The sequence below is a fragment of the Delphinapterus leucas genome, chromosome 17 (assembly GCF_059928025.1).
Source record: "Delphinapterus leucas isolate spDelLeu-1000000601 "Yukka" chromosome 17, BTC_Dleu_Yukka2, whole genome shotgun sequence".
NCBI lineage: Eukaryota > Metazoa > Chordata > Mammalia > Artiodactyla > Monodontidae > Delphinapterus > Delphinapterus leucas.
Window position 1 is genome coordinate 49,808,214 of NC_143145.1, and position 22,764 is coordinate 49,830,977.

The 22,764-nt window shown below is 37.3% G+C and overlaps 2 long non-coding RNA genes across 3 annotated transcripts; one reads left to right on the forward strand and one right to left on the reverse strand.

The window, feature by feature from the left end:
- Positions 1–1,324: 1,324 nt before the first annotated feature.
- Positions 1,325–13,635, reverse strand: LOC149746988 (uncharacterized). 2 transcript variants are annotated; one of them, XR_016388419.1, is made up of 4 exons: positions 11,121–13,635; positions 10,863–10,909; positions 7,280–9,930; positions 1,325–1,990 (listed from the first exon to the last, which is right to left on the reverse strand). It is a non-coding gene; the product is annotated as an uncharacterized LOC149746988 (long non-coding RNA). The 2 variants fall into 2 exon arrangements; XR_016388418.1 differs by having other exon boundaries at positions 10,863–13,634.
- LOC149746989 (uncharacterized) lies at positions 11,281–22,440 on the forward strand. The gene is made up of 3 exons (XR_016388417.1): positions 11,281–12,069; positions 13,835–13,916; positions 22,172–22,440. It is a non-coding gene; the product is annotated as an uncharacterized LOC149746989 (long non-coding RNA).
- The last annotated feature ends 324 nt before the right edge of the window (positions 22,441–22,764 follow it).

A 22,764-nucleotide genomic window follows, 5' to 3' on the forward strand; every position in this document is an offset into this window, starting at 1 on the left:
CATGAGGAGCCCCTCATCCCCTAGGCTTCACTTCATCACCAGTGTATTGGCATCAATATTTATCTTTTCAAAGGAAATTGTTTACCTCATAAATCAATAGGTATCCTGTTGTTATCAGTTGTTTTGTTTTTAAGAGCTAATTAATGAAATAACTTCATCAACGATTTTGTGGGAAGATGTTGAACCTTTGTACTTTCTGAATAATCTATGTTTTATTTGTAGTGTTAGAAAGCTCAGCAGTGAAAGCAAGTACCCCATACTGCCCAGGCACACAACCTGCTGCATTAGCGCTCTGAGCAGTAACTGAGGCAAATGGACGACTACAGAATTATTCTAATGTTTTGAGGTTTAGGGAGAGTTGCATTAGAAAACAATTCCTTCATCATACTGTGACTTCATTACATTCAAAGCCATAGTGGCTAGCTCTTATAGTTTAGAAGTTATACATGAAGGTGACATAAATAAATACAAGATACAGCAGGCAGAGGAGAGAGATAATAAACCAAAACTGACTGACACAGCTAGATCCTAAAAGCCAGCTTGGTTACTCTTTGAACATGTTGCCAATTTTCATCTGTAAGATAACACGCTATATTGTATGAATGAAAGTGTTACATCTAATTATTTGATCTGCCTGTCTTATGTTAGTTAGTGGAGAAATATTTATTGAGCTCCACACAGATGAGTAATTTTAGAAACCGTGTTAGTAGGGAAACATGCAAGAGTGGAATAAGTGCTAAGCCTCTAAAAACTGTTCTCTCTTTTCTTGAAACTCCTGGAAGGCAGGAAATACCCTGTGTTTTTCTATATGTGCCTTGTGCAGTGCTCACCCTCAAATGACACTAAACTAGAACAAAGAAAACCTTAAAGAAGAGCCATGATTCAAAACTAAAATTAATTAGTATGTCACAGTTCATAAAGTACTTCCCTTACGGATGAGGAAAGCAAGTTTCAGTAAGGATAAGCAATGCAGGTACGAAAATAGAGACTGGGGTTAAAACCAAACATGATCTTGTTAACGTGTTTTTATATGTGTGATTAAGGCCAAGCCTTTGCCCATCTACCCACAAATTATAGGTAAGATGTTACAAACTCTTATTATGGAACCTGACTCTTAAAACATTTTATTGCCCAGAGTGTAGTGAGGTACACACTTCATTCACCATGCTATTGCTTCTTTGCAACATGCAGACCCACCAGTTGTCCTGGTGGGACGTGGTTCTCATTCTTGGATTTTGTAGCCCTCTCTAAAATGTACCAAAAACTCTCTGGAAACAACGAAAAATGATTCTCTCCTTTGAACTGACCTTCAGATCACCTTTCTGTAAGTTTTTCTCAATCATTTACACTCTACAAAATAATAGTGATTAAATTCCTCGTTCACTAACTCTCTGGTAACTTCCATACTTCAGCATGAATATAATTGAACCTTTTTACTGTGTTTCTGTTAAATATTTGCGTGCATAAACATATGTACACTCTGCTACGTCTCCAATGATAGCTTCTTAATAACTGAGATATTTCAGGCATTTAATTCAGATGTATGCACCATTTGAGTACTCACTAAATAAAAATATATACAATGCTTTTATTCTAATAAGTTCATTACCTCATCACAAAGCAAATATAAAGAAAGCTGCAAATTTATGATATTCGGCTCTGACTTTTACATGTATAGGTCCTGGTTTTACTGTGATTCCAGGATACTATATCGTGTACCTCATTAATAAGGGCCCTCTGATAAACCTGAAATAAACCATCTGGTTTACTCCCAGTTCTATCACCTTTTACTTGTAATACTTGAAGCTAGTCAATCTACTCTTAGACTTAGTTTTCCCATCTTTGAAATGGGAATTGTTGGGGAGAACACTTACCACCATCCCCTCATTCCACGTATTTTCTTCCAGGGGGAGTTCTTTCACTGGAATAACGTACCCAGGCTCTCGCTGTACCATCCACTCCCCTTCCTTCATCAGGCCAGTACTCCTTCCTAGGGGAAGAGAAGTATCTTACCTGACTTGTAGGTTTGGTAACATAGTAGCTTATCTTTTTTCTTCCCTTTCTTTTTGGAATCTTCCTGTCTTTATAATATCATTTATTAGCCCCATCATATCTCTATAGGGGTAATAGTTACAACACAAGCTTGTCTTAATGATATTGTATTTGGTAGAATGTAAAACATTTTTATGTGTGAGAAGTTAGTATTTCAATTTTAATACTTCTTTCATCTATTTATTTCATAATAAGTTTTTAAAGAAGATTGATATATTCATTCAATCAGATGACTAAGTTTTCACTAAATCTACTAAAAGGAATAAACTTAAGTTAATACCTAATTATGCTTGAAATCAAATATCTTCCATCCAACATATTCAGTTGTACGTGGTTTCTTTAATAATACTTTAATTTTCTAAATAGGTGAAAGAATATATTACTTCTACTTAGACTACAGTCTAAGAGTTTAGAGATACAGTTTAGACTCAGAGAGTTATCAGAATATTGGCTGCAAAGATTTTTTAAAATCCTGTACTTTTGTCATAATAGATGTCATAATATTATTATTACTATTTACCTTTGTGAACTATAATGACTTTTAAACATGAACGTGTAACTTTGAAAACACAAAAACTTGAAATGAGCACACTAGAGAATTCTGCATGCTTTTCACCCAAGAACTGCAGTCTTCTACTGACCATAACATCCTTCCACAGTCTAAGGTGATAGTAGGTGTATTATTATCACTTTCATTGTCCTAGGCACTGTTGAACAAAACAGATACGGTCCATGTCTGCATAGAGATCACATTTGAAACAACAGCATGGCTACACAGTTTTTAAGTCATTTTTCACTATTCATAACCCAGCCTTGACAATCATAAAGTTGATAATTCTCACTTAGACTAAAATTGGCAAGGCCCAAATATTTTACTTTGAGAAAGAAAACTAATACTTATTGGGTATAATCTTATGCACATTATCCCATTTAATTCTCCTAACACCCTTAAGAAAAGTATTATTTTCACTATTTAATAGTTGAAGGAAATGAGACTCACTGAGATTACAAAATACCAAAGAGGTCATGCACATAGATTAATGAAGAAGGAGACTTTTAACTCTATTGGGTGCCGAAGCCCCATATTTTTCTGCTAGAATCAGATCAGTTAATGCCAATTATATTCCAATTCCAAGTTGTTATTATAATAAGGAAGATTTCTAAACGATAAAAATGATGTATATAAAGACTTAAATCATCATGATGTATATAAAGACTTTAGTCATCAGTTTTGTAGACAGCAGTGTAGAGCTTATTTATTCTGTAGATAGCAATGTAGAGCTTTTGTCCCATACTACATACCAAAGAGCCATTCTCATCATAGACAGTCAATAAATGCCGAATTAAAATGTTCATATGTAAAAGAAAAAGCAAATTATAGCCAATGGAGTTACTTCCATAAAGTTTAAATGATTCCTAACAGACACTATTATTAAAGAGACACATCAACACTTTAAGATGGCTAGACTGAACTCCTTTAAAAGATATCCTTGCTCACGTATAAAATAACTCTTCATATAAAAGTGTGTTGAGTGGTGCCAAATCATTCACACTCCATCTCTCAGTACTCTATTACTTCATGAGAACAGCTGAACTGATTCAGAATACAGCAACATAATTTCCTTTGTTCAATTGCTGGCTATGCCTCTGAATAGCTGTGGGACCTTACACAAGTAATTAACATCTCTGTGCCTCAGTTTCTACATCTGCGAAGTTAGAGTCATAAGAGCATCTATTGCACAGTGTTGGTGTCCTAAGTGAGTGACTCTATGGAAATTGCTTAGAAGAGTCCCTGACACGTAGCAAGCATTATATAAGTGTTAGGTTGTTTTTTTAAAAAATTAATAAATGTATTTATTTATTGGCTGCATTGTGTCTTCGTTGCTGTGCGCGGTCTTTCTCTAGTTGCGGCGAGCAGGCACTACTCTTTGTTGTGGTGTGTGGGCTTCTCATTGCGGTGGCTTCTCTTTGCTGTGGAGCACAGGCTCTAGGCACGTGGGCTGCAGTAGTTGTGGCACGTGGGCTCAGTAGTTGTGGCTTGCAGGCTCTAGAGAGCTGGCTCAGTAGTTGTAGTGCACGAGCTTAGTTGCTCCACAGCATATGGGATCTTCCCGCACCAGGGCTTGAACCCGTGCCCCCTGCATTCGCAGGCGGATTCTTAACCTATAAGTCTTAGTTATTATTGCTGTTGTCGATATTGTTGTTGTTGTTGCTGTTTTAGAAATTCAGTACCTCATGTCCATATCCCCATAATCCACAAAGGACTTGAAGGGGGATATTACGGCCAACCAGAATCTCTTCCTCAGGAGTTCTGGGCTATGAAAAAGAACCTACACCATAGCTAAGTCCCTAGAGAAGTTAGAGGAGCCAGTTCTTTAACTGAAATGCAGACAGTGAGGGCTCCATAGAGCATTCATAATAACTGCTCTATGAATCTGCCAATGTCCTCTATCCAAAGACCACCAGGAACACATCTGCAGTTCTATAAATCTGGGTTTACTGACTCATTGCAAGCAGGAGTTATGTGTACCATGAAGAATCAGGACATCTCAGTAAGAGGATGTTAGAAATAATTTATCATAGGATTTGGACTTCTTGTAGGTGATTCTGAGGAGCATTCAAGGAAACGGGTATCTTCCCTGCATTGGATGCTGTCTGGAAGCAGGAGGGATTCTCTGATCAGGTATCTCAATAATTTATATCTAGACAGTGAGAATAATGAAATTGAGATAAAGCTATAATTGGTAAAGAAGAAGCAGGCACTTATTATTAGCCAGGAAAGGGCAATGTTTGCTCATTTTTGTGGTTTGAACAATGTTTTTACCTCTGTCTGTTCAAACATGATAATGAAGTGGTCTCATTTTTTCTTGCTCCACTACAGTGACAAAATAGTCCTGTCTGACGTTGATGTTCTATGAAAGTGTTTATATTGAACAGGAGAATGCCACAGATTCATTGGGAGTGCCAGGCCAGCTCCCAGCTAATAAGGGCTGCTTTTCTCTTTCTTAAACTAGATAAGAATGTTTTGCTTGAAGGGCAGAGCTGGCCAGGAAAATAACTATTATTATTATTATTTACATAGATTGACAGGTTTATAACTTATAAAGTTCTTTTATATTCATTGTAAAACTTGAGTCTCTCAGAACAATCCTGGGAGACAGGTAGGCTATAGGGCCTCCACATCGCACAACTCTAGGGGGCCCATTCATAACGTATTCCACGTGAATGGCACCTCCCCAGTGTGAACAGTGTCCTTGGCAGGAGTTGTGCAACAAGGTTTCCCTGGCAGGGCAGACATTTCTATTCCTTTTTACAATTATAAAAATTAAGTCAAAGAAGCTTCCTGAGTGTTCCTTAGTTCCCAATAAACCTTAGAGTTCTCTCTGGCAACCTGTTCAGCTGCTGACATTGGACCCCTGCTTCAGTCATGTTTCCGATTCCAAATTGCACCAGCCGGCGCTGTTATGACCTAGACCAGTGGTCCCCAACCTTTTTGGCACCAGGGACCGGTTTTGTGAAACACAATTTTTCCCCGGACTGGGTGGGGCGGATGGCGAGCGATGGGGAGCGATGGGGAGCAGCAGATGAAGTTCCGCTCGCTTGCCAGCCGCTCACCTCCTGCTGTGCGGCCTAGTTCCTAACAGGCTGCACACCGGTACCAGTCTGCGGCCCGGGGGTTGGGGACTCCTGACCTACACTATATTGGCTACTACAATAAGAAAAGCTCTGCCTTCTTCTACAACTTGGTCTATACTTGCCCAAAAAAGGATACTAAAAAGGGTACTGAACTTATAATCTTTCATATAGCCACTGCCTAAAGCAGAAAAAAAAAAAAAAAGTGTGGCTTTGTGTGTGTGTGTGTGTGTGTGTGTGTATTGCCTAAAAAATATATCTTAGTATATTTTGCTTACAAGCTAGGAGTGACAGCTGGAGAAAATGATTTTGAGTTCTGAAGACATTTGAAAAAGCAAAATATCCTGCTTAATTCAGGAGCTAAAATTTTTAAATGCAGACTGAGCTACTGGTAACATACCTTTCCACACTCTTGGAAACCTGCCGATTAAAATGTCAAAAGAAAATGGAATTTCCCATGAAATGTCCATTAATAATAAATTTTTGTCCATCACTGTCTTTTTGTAGCTGGGAAATTCCCTCTTGCTACTAAATTCCTCTCCTGAGACATCATATAAAGTGAAACTGAAAATGTAATACCCTAGTGACACAGCAAACAGTTCCCAGAAAGAATATGAGCTTTAATTCAAATAGATTTGTGCAGGAATCATGTCTCTGTAGTTTAAAAACTCTATGACTTTGGGCAGTTTGCCTTACCTCTCTTCATTAAATTACCATGCAGGCTTCTTTCTCCTAATTTCTGAGTGTGCCCTGGACTTCCCTACCAGAACATTTATCACACTCTACTGTAATTGTATGCTTAGGTTCTATCTCCCTTAGAACACTAAAAGCATTTTAAGGACAGAGACCATGTGTCTTTTGTTATCCCTGTATTTCCAGCACCTAGCATTATGGCACATAATATTTGTTAAATTTATTTGCTGTCTTAGGGGAGGTGAACTGGAGATCTGAAGAATCAGGAAGCCTTACTTCTCCTTTACATACCTTTTTATAATTCTTGTGGTTCTTTGTTATGGCAGTCCCTGGAAACGAATACACCCAGGTACAACTTTTTAAAACTTTTTATTTGGAGATAATAATAGACTCACAGGAAGTTGTAAAAATAATAGAGTGGTCCCACATATCCTTCACCCATTTTCCCCCAATGGTTACCAGATGCTTTTAGACCAAAAAATAGAAAAAATTAGAATATGAGATGTTTTTAATTCTTGCATTTGTACTTTTTTAAGTGGTTTATTTTTCAACTTTTCTGTCTTGTTTCTAATTTTAAAGACTATGAGATATATCCCCTCTTTTTTTGGATTTCCTTCCCATTTAGGTCACCACAGAGCATTGAGTAGAGTTCCTTGAGCTATATACAGTAGGTTCTCATTAGTTACCTATTTTATACATAGTAGCAATAGTGTATATCTGTCAATCCCAATCTCCCAATTCATCCCACCCACCCCCCCACTTCCTGCCTTGGTGTTCATACGTTTGTTCTCTACGTCTGTGTCTCTATTTCTGCTTTGCAAATAAGATCATCTATACCATTTTTCTAGATTCCACATATAAACGTTAGTATATGATATTTGTTTTTCTCTTTCCGACTTACTTCACTCTTTATGATAGTCTCTGGCTCCATCCACGTCTCTACAAATGACCCAATTTCATTCCTTTTTATGGCTGAATAATATTCCATTGCATATATATACCACATCTTCTTTATCCATTCCTCTGTCGATGGACATTATATGTATACATATAGCTGATTCACTTTGCTGTACAGCAGAAATTAACACAACATTGTAAAGCAACTATACTCCAATAAAAATTAATTTTTAAAAAAATTAGAAAAATAAATAAATATAAAGAGCTTACAGGAATAAAAGGCATTGAAGTTAAAAAAACAAGCAAAACAAAAAAACAGACTATGAGAGATTTCAAGCATGCCATTTCAAGCTACCATGTCCCTAAAATAGCACATGCAGATATAAATAACCTTTATTCTCAGTAAATGGAAAATATGACTTAATATGATTCTACAGAATTTTGAATAGATGAATTCAACATATAGGTGTGAGGCTTGTTTTTTAGCCTAATTTGCATAATTATTCTCATGTTTTTTGTTTCTCATTTAGTTGATGTAGTTTAGCATTAGTATTATTTAGGTTTTCTGTCATTAGCCATTCATTATGGGCATTAATTAAACAATGTACATATCACTAAGAATACATAGTTTTAGCTCTATAATGGTGAAACTATCATGAAAGCTAAAGGTTTGATGTTGTGATAAGCAAATTGAAGCCAGATATTTAGAAGGTCTGCAATAAAAAGAATCTTAGCATTTAAATGACTTTAAAAGCACTGAAATACAGGAATCAGCAGATCAACATTATACTATCTCGAAAAGAAATGAAAGAAGGTGTGTGGAGAAACAGCACTCTCATTTGTCTGCAGAAAAAGAAAACTGGAACAACCTCAGTGAAGGTCAATTCAACAATACAAACCAAAATTACAAACGAACATAACTCTTTTGTCCAGCAGTTCAGCTTCTAGGGCATATATATGGATACACTTGCACATGTATGAAATGACATATATGATTACTTATTGCAGCATAATTTGTAATAGTAAATATGTGGAAACAAGCTAAGTGTCCACCAATGAGGGGTAAATTATGGCATATCCATCATTAAAAAAAAAAAAGATGAGAAAGCTTTATATGCATTTGTATGGAAAGATATCCGAAATAGATTACTAAGTGAAAGACAAGCAAGGTGAACAGGTATATACTGTAATACTAATTAAATAAAAGTAAGAGACATAATATACACCCACATATATTATTTATTTTGTATTTAAACCTATTAACCTTTTATTGAAGTATAACATATATATACACAGAAAAGTGCACATTGTGTAACCTCAAAGAATTTTCATAACTGAACATACCCATGTAACTGGCACCAAGAGTCTAGGTCCTAGATCAAGAAACAGAACATTTCTATCACCCCAGAGGCCTCATCCTGTCCCTTCTACTCACTATGACCACTCTACAAGAGCAGACATTATCCTGATTTCTAAAAGCATAGGCTAGTTTTGCTTACTTTTGTACTTAACAGGAATTGACTCATAAAATGTATACTCTTCTGTGTCTGGCTTTTCCATCCAGTATTGTATTTGTGCAATTCATCATATTGTACACTGCTCAATATCATTGCTGTTTAGTATTCCACTGTGTAAATGGGCCACAAATCATTTACTCATTCTACTATGTATGGATATGTGGGTAATTTCCAGTTTGAAGCTATTATAAATAGCACTACTATGAACTTTCTAGTATATGCATATGCATGTCCATATACCTAGGCAAGGAATTGCTGAGGATCCTCATAACTGCAATTTTAATACTACTGCCATACAGTTTGCAAAATTGATTGTACCAATTGACACTCCCACCAGCAATGTACAAGAGCTCCAATTGTTACAAAACCTCACCCACACTTGCTATATTCTGTCCTTTTAATTTTATTCTTGTATTTGTGTAGTGATATTGCACTGTGGTTTTAACTTGTAGTTCTCTAATGACTGATGATGTCGAGCACCTTTTCACATTCATGTACTATTTGCTATTTAGATATACCCTTGTGTGAAGTATCTAAGTGTTTTGCCTAATTTTCTATTGAATTATCTGTCTGTTACACTTTTAAATTTTGAACCATGTGAATACTAATTTTTAAAAATTTTAAAGTAATGTGATTAAAAATATACATAAATTTCAGAGTGCTCTATGCTGCATGTTCTCTCCTTCGAGGTTTATAATACACGAGTATTTCAGAAGCTCTAAAAAGTCTTAGAATTTTCACCACACAACAGTTGGAGAAACGCTGTTTCCATTCTTGTCTAATTTTTAGTTTTCATGGAATTAATAATTGCTTCTGTTTTTTACTTCCTTATATTTTTTAAGTTCTCTCTCGAATTTTATCACGTATTTCATTAGATCTATCAAACATCTATCAATGTAACTACCCAAATACTCAAAACTAGTAATCTAAATAAATTCAATTACACTAACCAGTCTTTCTTCTTGGAGTCTGCCATCTTCCTTCTCCGGTGAAAATGATTGCTCTCTAATTCTGCCACATATCTTTCACCCTGGCATTTCCCTTCACATTCTCCTGGTCCTTTTTTCTGGATCCCATGTCTTTCTCTTTCTTGTCTTGCTCTCATGTTTTGTTGGAGCACATCCTCTAGTAACTTTCCCTTAAAAAAAAAAAAAAAAAGGTGGATGGATGGATGGAAAATAAATGTTTTCATCCTTGTATATGTGAAAATGTTTTTATTCTACTCTTACACTTGATGGATAGTTTGACTACAGGATTCTAGGTTGGAAGTTATTGTCTTACAAAACTTGAAATTTCACTGTAGTGTTTTAGCATAAAAGTTATTGTTGAGAAACCCAATGCCATTCTAATTCCCATCCGTTTATTCCTGCTTCTTCCCTCTAAAAACTTTTAAAATCCTCTCTTTATTCTTCGTGTTCTGATCTTTTTAATGGTGTGCTTTAACATAGGTCCTTCTTCATTCACTGTGGGTAGCTGGTGGGTCCTTTAACTATGAACATCTTTGTCTTTTGGTCCTGGAAGAAATTCTTGCATTATTATTTTGATCATTTCCTCCCTTCTTAATTTTTGTTCTCTTTCTCTAGAATTCTTAGTTTGTAAACTGACTGGATGAATGAATGAATGGGAAAAGTTTTCTGAGCACTTTTTGTAGAAAAAGCTTATTAAGGAATGAACCACAGATTATCAGACCATATCTTTAGAGCTAAGTATTTTATTTTAAATTATCAAATTTTAAAACACACTCTTTCATTACAGCTTCCATTTATTGTAAAATGTAACACTGCTACTCTCATTTCAGGCAATACAAAAATACAGGAAGCACTGATTTTCTGTAGGCAGAAATCCCTGATTGAAGTCAGGCATTCCCTATTACTTTTGCTTTAGAATTCATTAAATGCCTAGCATGGACTTGGTATTGTGTATAATATTTGCACCACACTTTGCAAAATAATCATTTCTGGTGTAGAAAAGTGTTTGTTTAAGGTAAAAAGATCTTTGCAGTCTTTTTTGATTGGCATTAAACACCGCATTCTTCCCAGATCTATAAGAAAGTAATGTTTGCAGGCTTACCTGGAATCAAGGGAAGGACTCTCTCAAGGTTACTTTTCAATCTCTGTCTGTAATTATGGACGTCAGGAGAGAAAAAAAAAGTCAGAAAAATACGTCCCTAGTAGAGAAGCACCCAACAGGAACTAAACATCTGAAGGTTTAGACAGGATTAAACTCTGACAGGGCTTATCAGCCACCCCCACACGACTAAAGTAGTTGGAAGTGAGGTTAGATTGGAGTCCAGATAAGCAAGTGAATCTACACCCCTACCTGACTCACCGGGCTGAGGAGTGCGGAGCCCTAGTAAGTCACCACTGCACGTCCTCAAAGGGCTTTCCGCGCAGGCTTGGAGTCAGGAAATGGCAGCTGCCACACCCACCCCACTACCTCTGTGTGGTGTTTGGTGACTCCCGGAAGACGCGCCGATGGGACCAGAGGCGATTCCTCCTGGGTGGGAGGGTTCGCTGACTGGCTGTGGAGCTGCGAAGAGGAAATTTCCCCAAAAGAAAACCTTTCCAACCTACTGGGTTGGGTGGAGAGAAGACAAATTGAGCGCCCCTGGCTCACTTCCCCACTCCCAAGCCCCCGCCCGAGCCCCGCCGGTGTGGCACACGTCATCTGGGCGCCACAAGGCAGAGATCTCGGGCCTCAGGCCGAGGCCGGAGCCTTGCTGGGAGGATCGCGGGCCAGTGGCCCTCATCCCCGCCTCGGCATCCGCCGCTGACGTCGCCTGAGAAGTCTGGGGATGGTGGAGCTCTGACAGGCGGGCTCCGGTGGCAGGCAGCACCTGGGAGGGCCAGGTCGGAGAGAGGAAGCTTCTCCCCTGTGCGCCCCGCCGCCGCAGAGTTGACCAGTCTCTAGAAGAGAAGAGTCCGCTCCGGCTCCGGATAAGCAGCGGCTTGGCGTGGGCTGCGCGGAGAATGGACGGCCTCGTGACCTCATGTCCGGCAGGCTGTAGGGCCTGCCGACGCGGCTCGCGCAGGGGGTGGAGCCGGGGAAGCGGCGGGCACTTCCGGAATCGACCGGCTGCCTGAGTGCTCGCGACACCCGCTACCATGAACGAGGAGGCCATCTGCAGCGTCCTGCTCACCCTCCCGTACCACAAGCTCGCCGACTTGCGCTACCTGAGCCGCGGCGCGTCCGGCACCGTGTCTTCTGCCCGCCACGCAGACTGGCGCGTTAAGGTGGCCGTGAAACACCTGCACATTCACACCCCGCTGCTCGACAGGTAGGGCGCCCTGGCGGCTCCACCGCGGAGCCCCGAAATCTGCGTTCCCCACCCCACTGGCTCTAATCCCGGGCAAGCGGGCTTTGAAGCCCAAGCGACGGTGACCCTTTAGGATCGGCCGCACACCTCGTCACCTCTAGGCAGCCGTTCAACGCTTGGGCTAACATGGTGGGGAGAGCAGGCTTCTCTGGAGATGCAGCAATCACGCTTCGTTTCACTGCCCTCTCCTTTTTTTCTTACTCCTGGGCCTCCTTTCTCCAGACACCAAAAATCAGCGATCACAGCCCAACTCTAAACGTCCTCTTTATTGAAATTGGGTTCTGTTTGCTTTGTTTTTCCCTTTTTTTTTTTGAAGTCGAATTCTAGGGCTGCACTGCCCAATAGTTAGGCTCTTAGCCACAGGTGGCTATTACTTTTTTTTTTTAAGTGGCTATTAGAAAATTTCAAATTGTATATGTGGTTCACATTATATTTTTACTGAACAGCACTGCTGTAGAGTCTGGGACGTTTTGGTTTGGGCTTTTTGTTGTTTTTGGTTTACACATGTAGGCATGAAAGTTTAGATATCAAACTCAATTTAGTTTCTCCTCTTACCGTCACAGGGAAGGAAGCCTGTCTCTAGAGGAAACTTGTATTATTTTTGCTAACAATAAACGGAAATCAGAAAGCTGTTAAATGACCAAAACTTTTGAATGTCTCTCCCATCCTGGAACAAGTTTAGTGCAATGTCCAGATTTCAAGGGAAGGCTAGATTAGTTCCTGTTTCCAGAAAAACCTTTCAACCATATATATTAATCAGTGAGTCTAGTCACTAGCCTTGTGTATTTTCCTTCCAATAGGAATTTAACTAGGCCCTGCATTCAATTCTTAGTGAGTTAACATCCATGTTTGCAACATTCTCTTCTCCTCCCCCTCTATCTAAAGTGAAAATACATCATGCTAGATGCCTGATTAGCCAGAGGCCGTCAGTATCCAACAGCAGATAAATTCCTCAGCTTCAGCCCTGCTAATGGTATTGACTTTCATCTGCCTGTGGCTTTTACTTGCTCTCTTGCGATCAGGCTTGGATGGGCTAGATCTCACAGTAAGTTTGAGACACCTCTAGAAATTGTTCCCGCTTTTTGTGTACCATAATCCTGATTTAGTGATATACAGGGTCTATTTACCCTGGGTCTTGAATTCTGTGGAGCAATTACTGGGAAATTATGTGTATGTAGTCAACTTTGAAGGGTGGTGGTTGATTAGAGAGGGTAGATGTATTTTAGAATCAACTATTAAAATATATGGAAATCTAGCACAGATGGATTCCTTAGGTATTTTAAAGGAGATTGATCCTCCCATTTGGGATGCTGCTTCTCAAGATTTTAATTTATCTAAGTTTTGTGCCATTTGGGACCAAGAAATGAAGGGAGCTCCCTTTCGTGCTCATTAACAATTTCATAATCTAAAATTCTTCACTACATCGGGTAGGAAATTAATTCTGCCGTCAAAGAAGCCATAAGGAACAGTGCAACACTCTGGCATTACTGCATCACATTTTTTCTTCCACTTGTTTCCTAGAATGTTAACATTAGCAGTATTTATGTAGTCTGAGCATAGGACTGGGCTATGCAGTTGACTCACAGGGTGTCTTATGTCCTCACTTATGAAGTGGGAATAACAGATACATGTACTTCTTGGGCTCTGGTGTGGATAATGTTTGCATTGTTCGTTGAGATCACAAAAGAAAAATAAGTTTATGTGCTGTAACATGTTCTTATTTTAGTGATTGGTGAATTATTCTCTGTAACCTGACTTCTGCCCATGAGAGGACCTTCCTCAACAATCTCCCAACGCCTTATGAGTAGGTGAGTCTGATAGGTTGTTCAAATACCTTGTGTAAACAGTGTAACTGTTTTGTAACTGAAATTTGCTATGGGTAATTTAGGTAATATGTCTATAAAAGCTGTTTTACATTTTAATTTTTTTAATATAAAAACCTATTTTTAAACTGTTTTGGCTTTCTCTGTTTTCCCATTCATTCTTCCTGAAATCTGACTTCAAGAATTTTCCTTCTCTGATTAAGCAGTGAGTGGAAAAAACAAGGCTTTAGAGTCCCACAATTGCAATTCAAATCTGACTCCAAATCTGCCACTTATTGTTGGCATGACCATTAGAAACTATTAATTTATGTGAGGCTTAGTGTTCTCATATATAAAGTAGGGATAATGAAACCAACTGTAGTAAAGTGGCCAACACATAATAGGATCACAAGAGAAGGAAGAATGCATCATACTCTTAATGGGAGGAGGAATTAGTATATTAAGTATCACTAAGATATCCCCTAGCATGCCCTCTCTATAATTCTTTCTCAGAGTATCCAGGAACCTTCCCGGCAAAGGTGCTACTCAATAACTGTCTTGTTGACCTACATTTCATGAGGCAAATACAGACCTGTTTCAGCTTAGGAAATATAAATTTAATTAAAACAGGTCTCACAAACTGGTATAATTGGGTGCCTCACAGTTGGGATATTAAGTGGCTGAAGAGCAGGGAGAAGAAGAGAAACTCTTTATGCATTCTTGTAATTCTTGAATTTTGAAACATATAAGTATATTACCAATTCAAAACATAGATGACTAAGATTTTTTTGGTTTATTTTGCTTATTGTTTGCTTATTGTTCAGAGCAAACTCTAAATTTTCAGCTTTCTTCCAGTAAAACCGACTGGAACACTTCACACATAATGGAGAATAACCACCATTTTCAGGTCTGGGATTCAGTGAATTGCTAGGGGTACTAAGGACAACTTTGTTTTAATACTTTTTACACCCAAATCCCTTCTATCGTGATGAGGCATAAGTGGCCTTTTACCTTTCAATTTAGTGCTTACCCTTATTAAATTTACCAGTCAATTGGCTAATATTTAGAGAAAGAGCCTCTGCTCTATGTATTACCAGAGTTGCCACCAGACCCTTGCTCAAAACTCACCAATCCCTCCTTTGAACAGGAACTAACGTATATCTTTAAGTCACAGGGTCTGGATACAAAGGAAGTTATAGGTAGAGAAAAACAAAAACTGGTTAGAATCAGCTGAAACCAAAATGGCTACGAATCTGACCTCCAGCAGACCCTGAGTCTCATTTTATGCTTATTTTACTGTATAGTATACTATATGACACACCTACAGGTGACTATGACCGGATGTCACAAAGCAAAAAAGGACAGAAAAGGGGTGGTACCCCATTTCCAGGGAAGCCCTGCTTCTTTCCCAGAAAACCAATGCACGTGCCTCACCGTCATTAGTCTCACTCCTACCCTCATCGTCCTTATTCCTTAAAAGCAAATCCCTCTCACCATTAAGGTGAGAAGTTGATTCGTGAACTAAGTTTCTACTTCTCCATTCTCTGACCATTGAATAAAGCTGCTTCAATCTCAGCTTCGGTTTTATTTTGGCTGCATGAACTCAAATGGAGAAAGAACCTTCCCCACTGAGGCAGAGGGCCTCAGCAGGACTAGGGAGCAAGCAGGGGTCCATAAGACTTAATTTCGTAAAGTATACATAACAGTGCTTTGGGAAAATTCCTTTAAAATAGTCAAGTAATGACATGAATGTTCACAGAATGCATAAAGCTTGAAAGTATTCCTTTCATAGAATCTTTTCAAGAAGTAATACTTATTCTGATAATACTACTGTTACTAAAAAATATTTTTGAACCATTTGTTTGGAGATGTCTTTAGACTCAATTTACAATCTCATGTTTGCACAGTTATAGCTAATATAGACCAGTAAATAAGAGATGATAAGTCCACCATAGTTTAGAGTAGGAAAAACTCATTTCAATAGAGATTGACTAAGGAATGACAGGGCATCTGCTCCACACAGAGCAATCAGCTCACTGCTTTAAGGGAATATTTTAAAAATAATTTGTTCATTATAAAACTATATAACAGAATATGTGCATCCATGAATGATTTTCTTTTCAGAATTATCTAGGTAAGCAATATAATAATACTATGATTGCTAAAATATTCTTAAATTAGCCATTTAGTGTGCCTTTAGACTCAGTTTACAAGTAATGTGAAAGACTTAATCTCATTTTTGTTTGGTTATCGTTAATGCAGGACACTAAATGAAAAGATAAATCCTAATATAATTCAGAGCTAAGAGATAGCATTTCAATAGACATTGGCCAAGAAATTATCTATGAAAGAAGTAAGATTTAAATTAGACCTTGAATACAAGTACCATTTGGAGATGTGTAGAGAGATAAAGATAGCACTCTATGCGGAAACAACTGTGTAAACAAAGGCATCAATACTGGACAACTCAGATTCTGCTCATGAGAGAGTAAATAGATGTAAGTGAAAACAAATATGTAAGGGAAGACTGAGAAACAAAATTAGGGTAAGAGTTTGTACGAAATTGTGGAGAGCTGTGGGCATATATGAGTTTTGATTAGCATGATGCCACTGGTAGCCATACACCACATTCAAAAACCATTTTTATTATTTTGCTATAAGGCTTTCCATTAGCAGTTTGATGGGATTCATTGTTTGGTAATACTTCAGTCTGTATGCTGCTTTCATTAGCTAGTACAAGCAAGATTCCTATTAAAGATTTTTTATTTCCTATAACATTTCTATTTTAATTTGTTAGATATTTATAGTTTAAAATATTTGATGAAGACTCTATGACTTTGGAAGATCAGAATAGGAGAGGTATGAAAAACAAATGACTCCATTCATTAAAATGTGAAAAAGTAGCTTATTTTCCCAAGAGTGGTGCATGAAAGGCCACTGTGTAGATTACATAATCTTGCAAAGAAAACAACAAGCCTGTTTTTCACCAAAGCGGATCTGTTGGAGTTTTCTTCTAGTTCCTACTTCATTCTTTAATTCACAGTTGTATGACTTCTTTATTCTCCTTGTTTTACATTGTTTACTATTTCTTCCTGTCTTGACTCTTATTCCACTAACTTGTCCTAAAGCCTCAAAATCTCCCACCTACACCGTTATGTTAGTCACCACGGCAATGCTTAGGGCAGGTTATAATATATAGGCAGATACTGCCTTTATCTGGCATGTTCCCTTTGTGAGTACTTTTCAAACATCTTTCAGTGTTTTGTACTTTCTTCATTCCTGATCATTCAGTATGTCCATGACCTCAAGTGAAATCACTGTAACACTTTTACTAAGTATTATGAGAGATTGGACATGAAAATATTATGGAACTCTCTAAAGGAAATAACAAATCTGAACTAGAAATCATTATGCAAGGCTTCCTAGTGGAGAAGAAACCTAAGGTTAGCCAAAGTGATAATCAGGAGCTACCCAGGCAAAATGTTGAGGTAAATAACTGCTGTCAGAAAGCATGGAATAAGCAAGTGTTCAGAGGAGAAAGAGCTGACGGTTTTGAGGGAACTGCAGGTGACTTGGCAGAGATGGCACATGGGCAGTGAATCTGAGATGGGCGTGAGGAATGAGGCTGACAGGGTAATCAAAGCCTGGGTTGTGAAAGGACATGGATGCCATAGGATAGATGATGTCTTTCATCCTGAAGGTAAAAAGATGCTACCGACAAATTTTAAGGAGGAATATTACATGAAAACATACAAAGTTTTAGGAAGATTTTTCTAGCTTCAATGTAGAGAATGTGTTAGGAGTGCTCAAGACAGGAGATAAGGAGTTCCACTAAGAAGATATTTTAATATTCTGAATGAGAGATGATAGAACCCTGAAGTGGAAATATGGTAGAAGGAATGGAGTGAAAGGGAATACTCTAGTGATGTTATGCGGGTAAAATCAACAGGATTTTGTGCTTAATTGAATGTGAGGAGTGAGTGAAAATAAAATTTAATCTCTGAGAATTAAAAAGTATAATATATGTAATGTTTTCTTCAAGCTAGTATTCAGAAATATTAGTTTTGATTTAAATTCTGTTTATACCATAGTGTTCTATCCATTATAGGGATAGAATTTTGTGTAATTATAAAATTGACTTCCACCTAGTCTGTATTTGTTTCTAGTACATTTTTAAAGGTTCTTCATTATGTGTCTAGTTTGATGAATTCCTATGATAATGTCTATTAACTGTCTTTATCCAGGTATTACTAGACTGGCAATGGCTTCTATTTTTGTAGCTTGAGAGTCTCTCTCTCTCTCTTTCTCCCCTCACCTTCTTCTTTCCCTCTCTCTGTCTCTGTCCCTCTCTCTCTGTCTCTGTCTCTCTCTAATTACTTTCATTACTTTCATTTCATCTCTTCTCATTGCTTTCTTATTTCCAGGTGGTAGTGAGTGGGATTTAATCCTAATTGGATCCAAGCTGAGGCCAGATCCTTTCTTTCACAAATTATGGGCCCCGTTTCATACCAATTCACTTTGGTGGGTGTGTATGTGTGTGTGGAGTGGTGGTATTTTTGAGCCCCTTGTATGGTGGGCTACATAAATACAGTAATAAAAATTTTTTTAAATAGAATTTTTATGAAGAAATAAGAGCAATTCATATCCTATAAGAAGCCTATAAATAACGTTTTCTTTCTCCTTCAGTCTTTGCCAGACTGGCTAAGCTGCCATGACTTAAACGAAGGGTCTGCAAAATGATCTGAGACAGCAGAAATAAGCCTGTTTCTTATATGAGACACAGGATTTATTAGATCCACTTTAGAGATTCTGTGAAAAGTTTTAATTTTAAATGGATTTTTAAATGTCCTCCCCTTTTCTTCTTTTAAAATCAATATTTTCTGCTTCGTGTCTGTATTTTTTAAGTGTTAACCCTCAAATTGAATATACCCTGTGCTTGGCAAATGAATATTAAATGATTTTTCCTGGAAAATGTGTTTGCTCTTTAAATTTGACAGTCATTGCTTATATGGTAAATGTTGTCAGTGCCAAGAACTACCTGGCATGGCTGCCAGCTACAGGTCCATTATTTTCATTGCCTTTAACCTATAATAAATATTTACTGCTTTCCATAGAAAGAGACTGCGTAGCTAAGCAGGATGAAAAGTAAGTTTATTCTTCTGAACCTTAGTTTCTGCATTCACATCTAAAAGATAACATTAAACGCTTCCTCTGTGTACTACTGTCTTTACAAAACTGTTTCTTACCACTTATTTTGTGAAATGCTCACATCAGCCAAATCATGTCTATTTGAAATGACAGTTTGAATTTATGACTAAGTGAGACCCAAATTCTGCTTCATCGTGGAGTTATCTACATTTTTTGTTTTGTCGTTGGGAGAAGGTTCTGAATTTTAATAGAATTTTTTGAGGAATGTATGCCTTTAAGTATAAAATCACCAGGATTTGCTCCGGGAATTTGGAGAAGAACTAAGCCTACAGGTAAAAATCAAGAGATCCTAATTGGGAAGAGGCAGAATTCAAAGGCTAGGAGGATGCTTTGATCTTTTAGATATGCAGGCTGGCAATGGGGACCCACTGAAGACGATTAAACTGAGGCATGGCATATAAATGTCATTGTGAAATGATTACTCTGATGATATGTGGAGACTGAAATGGTAGAGTCAGGAAAAGTGGGGTTTAATATAAACAAATACAGTAATTGAAAGAAATACAGCAATATTGTACATCAGGAATATCATAATAGTGTATGTGTGTAAGTACCTAGGCACATGAATTTTTATTGTGAGAATTTTTATAATAATAAATATTTGGAAAGAGCTTAAATTGTCAAAAATCAGGGATTGGTAAAATAAATATGCTACTCTCCACTCTAATGAAGCCACTGAATTTGATTTCTAAAAAGCATATTTAGTACACAATGTTCACGGTACATGGTTGACATAAAATAATGTTCATGACACATTAAGTGAAAAATTGAATATCTATATGACAGGTTCATATTATATGCAAATAAACACATCTAGATGGAAACACTAAAATGTTATCTCTAAATGATCAAGTTATAGTTGATTTTATTTTCTCCTTTTATTGGTATTTAGATTTATTTTCTCAATTTTTATAACAAGTGAGCACTGTATGCATGATTTCTGCACTTGTCCACATGCTGAAATATTATAATGCAGCACTATGGATGTGGTCATGAAATTTGAGAGAAGGGCACAGTTTTGGAAGTCAGTGTTAGATTGGACTGGAATTTGATGACATTGAGTTCATCTAGAATTCTAATAAATTTCATGTGATTGACCAATGTCACCACCAATGAAGCTCTACAATGTAGTCATTTCTCAAATATTAACTTTATGTGTATCACAACCTTACTTCATGGGAGAGAAAATGTGTGAACAAAGAAAACAGCCTTACAGTCAAGGAACTTTTGTATGGTAATGTCTTATAGTATAGTCTCTAACTACATAGGATAATTATATCGGGCAAGGATAATCTACCACTAGCAAACCTTTGAAGTTTTCAGCTACAAAGAAATTACGTCTCTTTCCAAATAAAAGTTTAAACTCCCTTATATTCTAACAAAATATTTTCAGTTAAAATAGACAATGAATTAAGTGAAAATGTATGGCATCAGCCAAACATCATGTATGCTTACTATAAAAAAATTTTTTTTCAGTCACACACAAAATACACCAACCAGTGCATTATGATTTACTTCATTCAAAACATATTTTCGTTATCTATCTTGTGCAAGGCACTGTGCTAAGCCCTGCAGAGCATACAAAACTTATGAAATATAGTATGATCTCAAGGAAGTAATAGTCAGATGAAATGACATAAGTATTGATAGCCAGAAAGCAAGGTAAATATAACAAGGTAACTATAACAACAATAAGAATCATACAGACAAGTAGTTTAACTGAATAAGAAACAGAACTCTTTAAGTTTTAGATTTTCATAAGAAGCTGAGAACAATACAATAGGTATTGCGTACCCTGCCACTTCAGAGGGTGGCAGTAGATGCAAGACTTTCCAAGAAACTATGAGAGCTGTTATGCCATCATTAACCCACCATGTTCCTACAGACAAAAGTAACCCACTTTACTGAATGGAAAGTTTTCAGCTCAAAGGGAGGTTGTATAGAGGAGGATTTTGAGAAACTGAAAGAAGTGAATTATGTTCTCAATTATTAAGTATGTAACTGGCAACAGATAGCTAGCAAGAAAACCTGATAGATCAGCTCCTCCGCAGTCCTAGGTCTTGAGTGAGTAGCAGTAAGAATCTACACACATAATTTTAATTGTCATAAGAAAATATTAATTTCTAATTTTGACTATGGAGTATATACTCACAGTCCCAAAATCAAGTGATTGCTGATGGTTTCAAAATACTGCTTCATATAGTAGATACAAAGTTTACACCTACATGGATCATATAACTAAGTCCTTAAGAGTTTAAGTCATATGATACATGATGGCATAAACTATATATATATATACACACACACACACACACATATATATATATTAAGATTTAGAACAATGATTCTGTGATATGAAGAGTTAGATGATTTTTTTCAGAACAAGTTTTGTTCTCACAGGTTATACCTATTTTATAATCACAAGATTATAAAAGAAAATTTTATAAGAAATCACAAGGATTTGAGGAGCAATCTATTTATTTTGAGTAGAATGGGGTAAAATTCTGCCATTGTGCATTTCAAATCCAGGAAAGGGAAGCTGAATTATTATATGTAAAAATACATATTTTTGAGACAAATAGCTCACTATTTGGATAAAATAAAGCAAAATCCATACCTCATTCTTTGTAACTTCCAAATTGCTCAAATGGCTAAAATACTTAAATACAAAAGTAATCCATAAAAATAGCATAAGAAATCTTCCTAGGGTTTAATTTTTTGAAAGTACTCTAAGAATGGGGAAGACCTGAGTACAGTAATAACTTCAGACAACATAAAAGATAAATTTGAAAATATAAACATTTTCAAGAGTTTTTAGGGGACACACACTCCAAGTCAAATACATAGAAAAAGTTGTTCTATATCCCTCATAGATACACAGTTCCTGAGGTGGCTCCTAATGTTCCTTATCCTCGTGTATTATCCTTCTCTTAAATGTGGTCTGGATCTGGTGACAGTTTCCAACAAATAGAAAAAGCAAAAATGATGGATGTTACGTTCATGATTAAATAATAAAGGACTGTATCTTCCTTTCTCTGGCTTCGACACCTTAGACTGCTGCCATGTCATGAGGACATTCAGGGAGCCAGTGGAGAGCCCTATGTGACAAAGAAACAAGACCTGACAGCAACAACATGAGCAATCTTGGAAGGGGACTCTCCCCCAGTTGAGCTTTGAGATGACTGTAGGCCCTGCCAATGTTTTGATGGCACCCTGCCTGAGAGCCGGAGCCTGAGGCTTTGACACTCCCAGCTAACTTGCACCTGTTTTCCTATATCTGTTTCCATAGAAACTGTGAGATAATAAATGTCTGTTGTTCTAAGCTGCTAAAGTTTTTGGACTATTTGTTACACAGGAATACATAATTAATAAACCTCTTAATTCTTTTTTTTTAACGTCTTTATTGGAGTATAACTGCTTTACAATGGTGTGTTAGTTTCTGTTTTTTAACAAAGTGAATCAGTTATACATATACATATGTTCCCATATCTCTTCCTTCTGGCATCGCCCTCCCTCCCACCCTCCCTATACCCCGCCTCTAGGTGGTCACAGAGCACCGAGCTGATCTCCCTGTGCTATGCGGCTGCTTCCCACCACCTATCTATTTTACGTTTGGTAGTGTATATATGTCCATGCCACTCTCTCA